At 42.4% G+C, this 7,479-nt stretch overlaps 1 pseudogene; it reads left to right on the top strand.

Annotated features, from left to right (window-relative positions):
- Positions 1-450: 450 nt before the first annotated feature.
- On the top strand, positions 451-2,013 carry LOC118549020 (proliferation-associated protein 2G4 pseudogene; annotated as a pseudogene).
- Positions 2,014-7,479: the final 5,466 nt, after the last annotated feature.

Raw genomic sequence — 7,479 nt, 5'->3', positions numbered from 1 at the left:
ACGATGGGAGACAGCTGCCCCCCAAAAGCTGTGTAGACGCTGCTGTAATCAACGTAATTCAGTTTCTCTCTTCTTTCGGGGCCTCATCTAAACTACATTTCCCAACCTCTCTTGTGTCTGGTTTTTGCCAATGGAACACAGGAAAATGTGCTTCTCCTCTGGGCCAAGGCAGGTAAGAGCACTAAGTCTTCTCCATAATTTCACTTTTCCCTTGACTTAGGGCTAGACCCAGTGGGGCACTCTGAGGACCTAGGAAGTGCCAAAGCCCGGGTCCGTGAAGGAATGTTGAGGAGAGCCCTTCCCCTGCCCTTACCTCCTGATCTGTAACTTCACGTCACCTGAGAAGTGAGAAAAAACCCAAACTAGCGCGCGCTCGAGCTTCTCGCTCTCACTCGCCCGCCCACTCCCTTGCTAACTCGCGCTTTCGCTCGCGCTCTCCTCGCGGATTGAAGGGGCTCTAGCCACAGCCTCTGGCTGGGAAGGGAGACAGAGGCGGCGGCTCAGGGAGAACGAGGCTGCAGTGGTGGTGGTGGGAAGGTGTCGGGCGAGGACAAGCAGCAGGAGCAAACTATCACCGAGGACCTGGTCGTGACCAAGTATAAGATGGGGGCTGACATCGCCAACCAGGTACTTCGGTCTTTGGTGGAAGCATCCTGCTCAGGTGTGTCGGTACTGAGCCTGTGTGAGAAAGGTGATGCCATGATTATGGAAGAGACAGGGAAAATTTTCAAGAAAGAAAAAGAAATGAAGAAAGGTATTGCCTTTCCCACCAGCATTTCAGTAAATAATTGTGTATGTCACTTCTCTCCTTTGAAGAGCGACCAGGACTATATTCTCAAGGAAGGTGACTTGGTAAAAATTGACCTTGGGGTCCATTTGGATGGATTCATCACTAATGTGGCTCACACTTTCGTGGTTGATGTAGCTCAGGGGACCCAAGTAACAGGGCGGAAAGCAGATGTCATTAAGGCAGCTCACCTTTGTGCTGAAGCTGCCCTATGCCTGGTCAAACCTGGAAACCAGAACACACAAGTGACAGAAGCCTGGAACAAAGTTGCCCAGTCGTTTAATTGCACACCAATAGAAGGTATGTTGTCCCATCAGTTGAAGCAGCATGTCATCGATGGAGAGAAAACCATTATCCAGAATCCCATAGACGAGCAGAAGAAGGACCATGAAAAAGCTGAATTTGAGGTACATGAAGTATATGCTGTGGATGTTCTTGTCAGCTCAGGAGAGGGCAAGGCCAAGGATGCAGGGCAGAGAACCACCATTTACAAAACGAGACCCTTCTAAACAGTATGGCCTGAAAATGAAAACTTCGCGTGCCTTCTTCAGTGAGGTTGAAAGGCGTTTTGATGCCATGCCATTTACTTTAAGAGCATGTGAAGATGAGAAGACGGCCTGGATGGGTGTGGTGGAGTATGCCAAACATGAACTGCTGCAGTCATTTAATGTTCTCTATGAGAAGGAGGGTGAATTTGTTGCCCAGTTTACATTTACAGTCCTGCTCATGCCCAATGGCCCCACGCGGATAACCAGTGGTCCCTTTGAACCTGACTTCTACAAGTCTGAGATGGAGGTCCAGGATGCAGAGCTAAAGGCCCTCCTCCAGAGTTCTGCAAGTTGGAAAACCCAGAAAAAGAAAAAAAAAAGAAGGCCTCCAAGACTGCAGAGAATGTCACCAGTGGGGAAACATTAAAGAGAATGAAGCTGGGGACTGAGGTGGGTCCCATCTCCCCAGCTTGCTGCTCCTGCCTCATCCCCCTCCCACCACACCCCAGGCTCTGTGAAGTGCAGTTCGTCTTCTCCACCCAGGACCGCCAACAGAGCAGGGTCTCCCTGCCCCCATCCCTGTCCCCACCCAACCCCTTCCAACAACAACCAGCTCCAACTGACTCTGGTCTTGGGAGGCCAGGCTTCCCAGCCACCGAAGACTACTTCAAATAGAAAAGAGAAATTGAATAATAAAATCAGGAGTCAAAAAAACAAAACAAAATAAAACAAAAAACCCAACCTATTATGGGTTAAGCCATGGAGATTTGGGGACTAGTACCACAATGACCACCATTATTTCTCACTAAAAAATCAACAACCACCAAAAATAGAAATGAAACAAAATCACTTTAGTTTTTCGTGATATTAATAGAAATATGGTGTCCAGTTTAATGGGAAATGATATTCTGATAGAAATTGTCCAGGAAGATACTAATGACTTGACCAAGATTTTGTTTTCTATTAGTAGAGCTATAGACCACAGCCTGATTTTTAGGTTCTTGGCTTCACACAAGAAGACATGGACATGTTGGGAGAGATCTTGGCATACACTAAACATTCAGTAAGTATCTGTCAATGAATAAATATTAAAATGTATACGTTCAATGGTATGACCACAAGAGAGGTGGTAAATTGAATCCATGTCCTATTAAGGCTGAGATTGTTCAGCCCGGAGAAAATGAGAAAGGATCTGTAACACCAACTATTAAAAGTACTATTTTGTAGAAGAAGTATTAGATCAGTTCTCTGGGAGCCCACCAGGTGGAACTGGAATAATAGCTTGAGGTTAGACATTTCTGTTCATTGTATGATGATGGAACTTATGGAAGTCCCTCATCAGTCAGAGATGTTCATAGGAGTGATCTCTAACAGCATTTGAAGTGTTTAAGCAAAGAGTGAGTGACCATCGGTTGGGGGATATTATGGAAGAAATTCAAGTACTGAATGGAATCCTGGATAAGATGCACCTTAAGACCTCTTATAACCTTAAGGTTCTATGTTCACATGGTTCTAAAATAAATTTCATCTAGAGATAGTGTCAACAAAAGCCACTGAACATAGAGACTCCTGTGGTGGGCCACACATAACTTGTCTACAGTGAGAGAAAAAGTCTTTTTCATCTTTTAAATAGTAGTACTATTTTGTTCCTTGTAGAGCAGAGATGATGAATGCTTCTTCCCAACTGTCTTCTCCAGATTGCTAAATGTGGGCTCTGCCTGATAATTTTTTTAATCTTTTTTTATATTATTATTATTATTTTTATTATGTTAATCACCATACATTACATCATTAGTTTTTGATGTAGTGTTCCGTGATTCATTGTTTGCGTATAACACCTAGTGCTCCATCAGAACGTGCCCTCTTTAATACCCATCACCAGGCTAACTCATCCTCCCACCCCTCTCCCCCTAGAACCCTCAGTTTGTTTTTCAGAGTCCATCATCTCTCATGGTTCGTCTCCCCCTCCGATTCCCCCCCTTCATTCTTCCCCTCCTGCTATCTTCTTTTTCTTCTTCTTTTTTTTTTTTTTTAAACATATAATGTATTATTTGTTTCAGAGGTACAGGTCTGTGATTCAACAGTCTTACACAATTCACAGTGCTCACCATAGCACATACCCTCCCCAATATTTATCACCCAGCCACCTCATCCTTCCCACCCCCCCCCACTCCAACCCTGTTTGTTTCCTGAGATTAAGAATTCTTCATATCAGTGAGGTCATATGATACATGTCTTTCTCTGATTGACTTATTTCACTCAGCATAATACCCTCCAGTTCCATCCACGTCGTTGCAAATGGCAAGATCTCATTCCTTTTGATGGTTGCATAATATTCCATTATATATATATATATATACCACATCTTCTTTATCCATTCATCTGTCGATGGACATCTTGGCTCTTTCCACAGTTTGGCTATTGTGGACATTGCTGCTATAAACATTGGGGTGCACATACCCCTTTGGATCCCTACATTTGTATCTTTGGGGTAAATACCGAGTAGTGCAATTGCTGGATCGTATGGTAGCTCTATTTTCAACTTTTTGAGGAACCTCCATACTGTTTTCCAAAGTGGCTGCACCAGCTTGCATTCCCACCAACAGTGTAGGAGGGTTCCCCTTTCTCCGCATCCCTGCCAACATCTGTTGTTTCCTGACTTGTTAATTTTAGCCATTCTGACTGGTGTGAGGTGATATCTCATTGAGGTTTTGATTTGGATTTCCCTGATGCTGAGCTATCAAAATACCATCAACTTTTTTCAAAGAAGTCGAACAAATAATCCTAAAATTTGTATGGAACCAGAAAAGACCCCAAATAGCCAGAGGAATGTTGAAAAAGAAAAGCAAAGCTGGCAGCATCACAATCCCGGACTTCAAGCTCTATTACAAAGCTGTAATCATCAAAACAGTATGGTACTGGCACAAAAACAGACACATAGATCAATGGAACAGAATAGAGAGCCCAGAAGTGGACCCTCAACTCTATGGTCAACTAATCTTCGACAAAGCAGGAAAGAATGTCCAATGGAGAAAAGACAGTCTCTTCAACAAATGGTGTTGGGAAAACTGGACCATTTCCTTACACCACACACAAAAACAGACTCCAAATGGTTGAAAGACCTAAATGTGAGACAGGAGTCCATCAAAATCCCAAAGGAGAACACAGGCAGCAACCTCTTTGACCTCAGCTGCAGCAACTTCTTCCTAGAAACATCACCAAAGGCAAGGGAAGCAAGGGCAAAAATGAACTGGGCCTTCATCAAGATAAAAAGCTTTTGCATAGCAAAACAGTCAACAAAATCAAAAGACAGCCAACGGAATGGGAGAAGATATTTGCAAATGACATATCAGATAAAGGGCTAGTGTCCAAAATCTATAAAGAACTTCTTAAACTCAACACCCAAAGAACAAATGATCCAATCAAGAAATGGGTAGAAGACATGAACAGACATTTTTCCAAAGAAGACATCCAAATGGCCAACAGACGCATGAAAACGTGCTCAATATCTCTCGGCATCTGCCTGATAATTTTTTATCATGAAAACAATATCCATAGGAGGGCTTTCCTTACAAGTGGTCTTGAACCACTGTAGAGAATTTTTAACTGAAGCTCAGTTGATTTGAAATCTATTGCATATCAAGTTGTGTTGCTCTGAGTGCCCACCAAGTGCCAGGAGCTCTATAGGTTACAGGTGCCTTCAGTAAGATTCCATTCTAAGCAGTTAAAGTCAGCTCTGCCCCTGAAGGTGACAAAGACCTGGAGCATGAGCCCAGCTTTGTGCACACTGTCTTGTAAGAAAGCTGCGGATATCTCCTGAGTGTTTCCATTCACAAAACAGAGGCACAGCAATTGGTTTTCCTGAGAGGGATACTGTAAAGATAAAAGAAAATGTGTGTGAAGGTGTTTTGACTTTTTAGGAGAAATAAAAGAAACTTTGGAGAGTAGAGCCAGGGTTTACGTCAGCTATTCTTTTAAGAAAATACTTTGAGTCTAAAGGACAGGCCTCTGATCAACTAGGACCTTGATGTAAATGTCGAGGAATCCAGTACTTTTATTTTGATATCTATATTGTCTATTCACTTTGCAAACTCTCAAGAAGCTTGACCTCATGGAATTATAGAAATAAAGTCATGGACAAAATTTATGTTAGAAGGAAAGAAAGAAAAGAAAGAGAGAAAGAAAAGAAAGGAAAGAAAGGAAGGAAAGAAAGAAAGAAAAAGAAAGAAAAGAAAGAAAGAAAGAAAGAAAGAAAAAGAAAGAAAAAGAAAGGATGGGCCTCATTCTCTCATGGGCTCCACAGGATGCTTACCAGTGAAGTCTTCAACTGAAAAATTAATATGGTATACCTAAAACATCTAAGATTCCCTTTATTGCCACATTAATATATAAAAATCAAAGATCATTAACAAGAAAAAATTATTTGTCTGAGGGTGAGTTGACTAAATGGTTAGTATTTAATAAAACCAATAGGGGTAAGATTAGAAGCTTCATGGAAATTTCCATCTGGCACAATTGTAAAAAGGTATAGAAGCAAGAGAATAAAGTGCATACTGTATATTACTCTAAGAAAGGATGTAAATTTAAAAGAAGTAGTATGTTGAAGTTTGATAAGGGTTGTGAGTTTTGGAGGAATATTTAGATTCTTTCCATGAGGCCACTGATATCCTCAAGGGGATGTTAATTCCCTCTGAAACTTTTAATACCTTAATAGGTTCTGCAAATATTTTCTGAGTAAACACTAGGAATGAATACATTGAATTTTAAAGTGAATTCTTGATTTTATTCACGGTTGTCATGCATTCTATTTCAAATACCACTCTGGCAGAAAAAGCTCTAATTTGAGAGAAATACCAGGTAGTTCTACGTAATATAATGAAATCAGCAGGACTTGAGGCTCTTCACACTCTCCTCATTTGCTCTGCTAACAAGGGCTTTGCCTCCATTCAGGAAACTCTCACACATCTCCCCCCCCCCCCCCCCCCCCCCGCAATGTGTCAGGTCCTTTGTTGGGCATGAGAGACGCAAGGGATGTGTGACTCAGAGTCCCTGCCTCAGAGGAGCTCACGGTCTAGAGCCGCCGTGAGAAGATTTATCCAGTGCTCTAATACTGGGCTTAGAATGAATTTGAGGCTAGATTAACCAGGAACAACCTATGAACAGTTACTTAGCTTTGATTATCCTTTTCTTGAATCTTTTTCTTTCTTGAAGGATAATGTCTTGGGCTGTGAATCCCATAGATTCAGGGCTCAGAAATAAAATACTTCAAGTCCAAAGGATGGGCCCTCCTTTATTCCTGTTGTCTGGTGGGGTGCTCTGCATCTTGGGCATATTTAATTAATTTCCCACACACTGGCTGCTCTCACCACACTTAAGAGTATTTGCAGTTGTTATGGACTTAATTGTGTCCCCTTAAAATTCATATGTTGAAGTCCTAACACATCATACCTTAGAATGTGACTGTATTTGGAGATAAAGTGTTTAAAGAGGTAATTAAGTGAGGTCATATTTGTGGGCCCTGATCCAATCTGACAGGTGTCCTCAGAAGAAGAGGAAGAGGACTAGGGATGCACACACTCAGAAGAAAGGCTGTGTGAGGACACAGTGAGCAGTGGCCATCTGCAAGCCAAGAGAGAAATCTCAGGAGAAACCGAACCTGCCAAAACCTTGATCTTGGACGTCTAGCCTCCAGAATGGGGAAGAAATAAATTTCTGCTCTTGAAGCTGCCCAGTCTGTGGTATTTTGCTATGGCAGCCTGAGCTGACTAAGACAGCAACTATTTTTGATACCACTCCATTTTTGGTAAAGTTGCCAAATTGAGCAGTCATTCCCAAATTCTCCTCCAGGTTCTGCAATGGCCCCTCTGAACCCCAACCATTTTCTCATGCCTCTATGGTCAAAGTGCTCTCGCTTTCTGTTCCAGATTTTCCATAAGATTTGAAAAATTTCAAGGCTAAAGAAGAAGAGAAAAATCCATTTTTCTCTTTGAACTCCACCAAAGTCACCTCAGGAAAGGCTTGATTGTCACCTTGTTCTCTCCCCAGGAGACGGGGATGGAGAAGCTGGCTGAGACGTAATGCTGAGTCTCTGCAGTGACGTTTGTCTCAAAATGTACCAAAGAAACTACACTAGTGGGAGCAAAGGTTGGCCCTGCAGAGGGGCAGTATTGGGTTAACTTCTTAAAATCCCAGGTGTTGGAAATG

This window comes from Halichoerus grypus, chromosome 6 (genome assembly GCF_964656455.1).
Source record: "Halichoerus grypus chromosome 6, mHalGry1.hap1.1, whole genome shotgun sequence".
NCBI classification, from domain to species: Eukaryota; Metazoa; Chordata; class Mammalia; order Carnivora; family Phocidae; genus Halichoerus; species Halichoerus grypus.
Note: the sequence above shows the minus strand (reverse complement) of the source record. Positions and strands in the feature narration are given on the sequence as shown.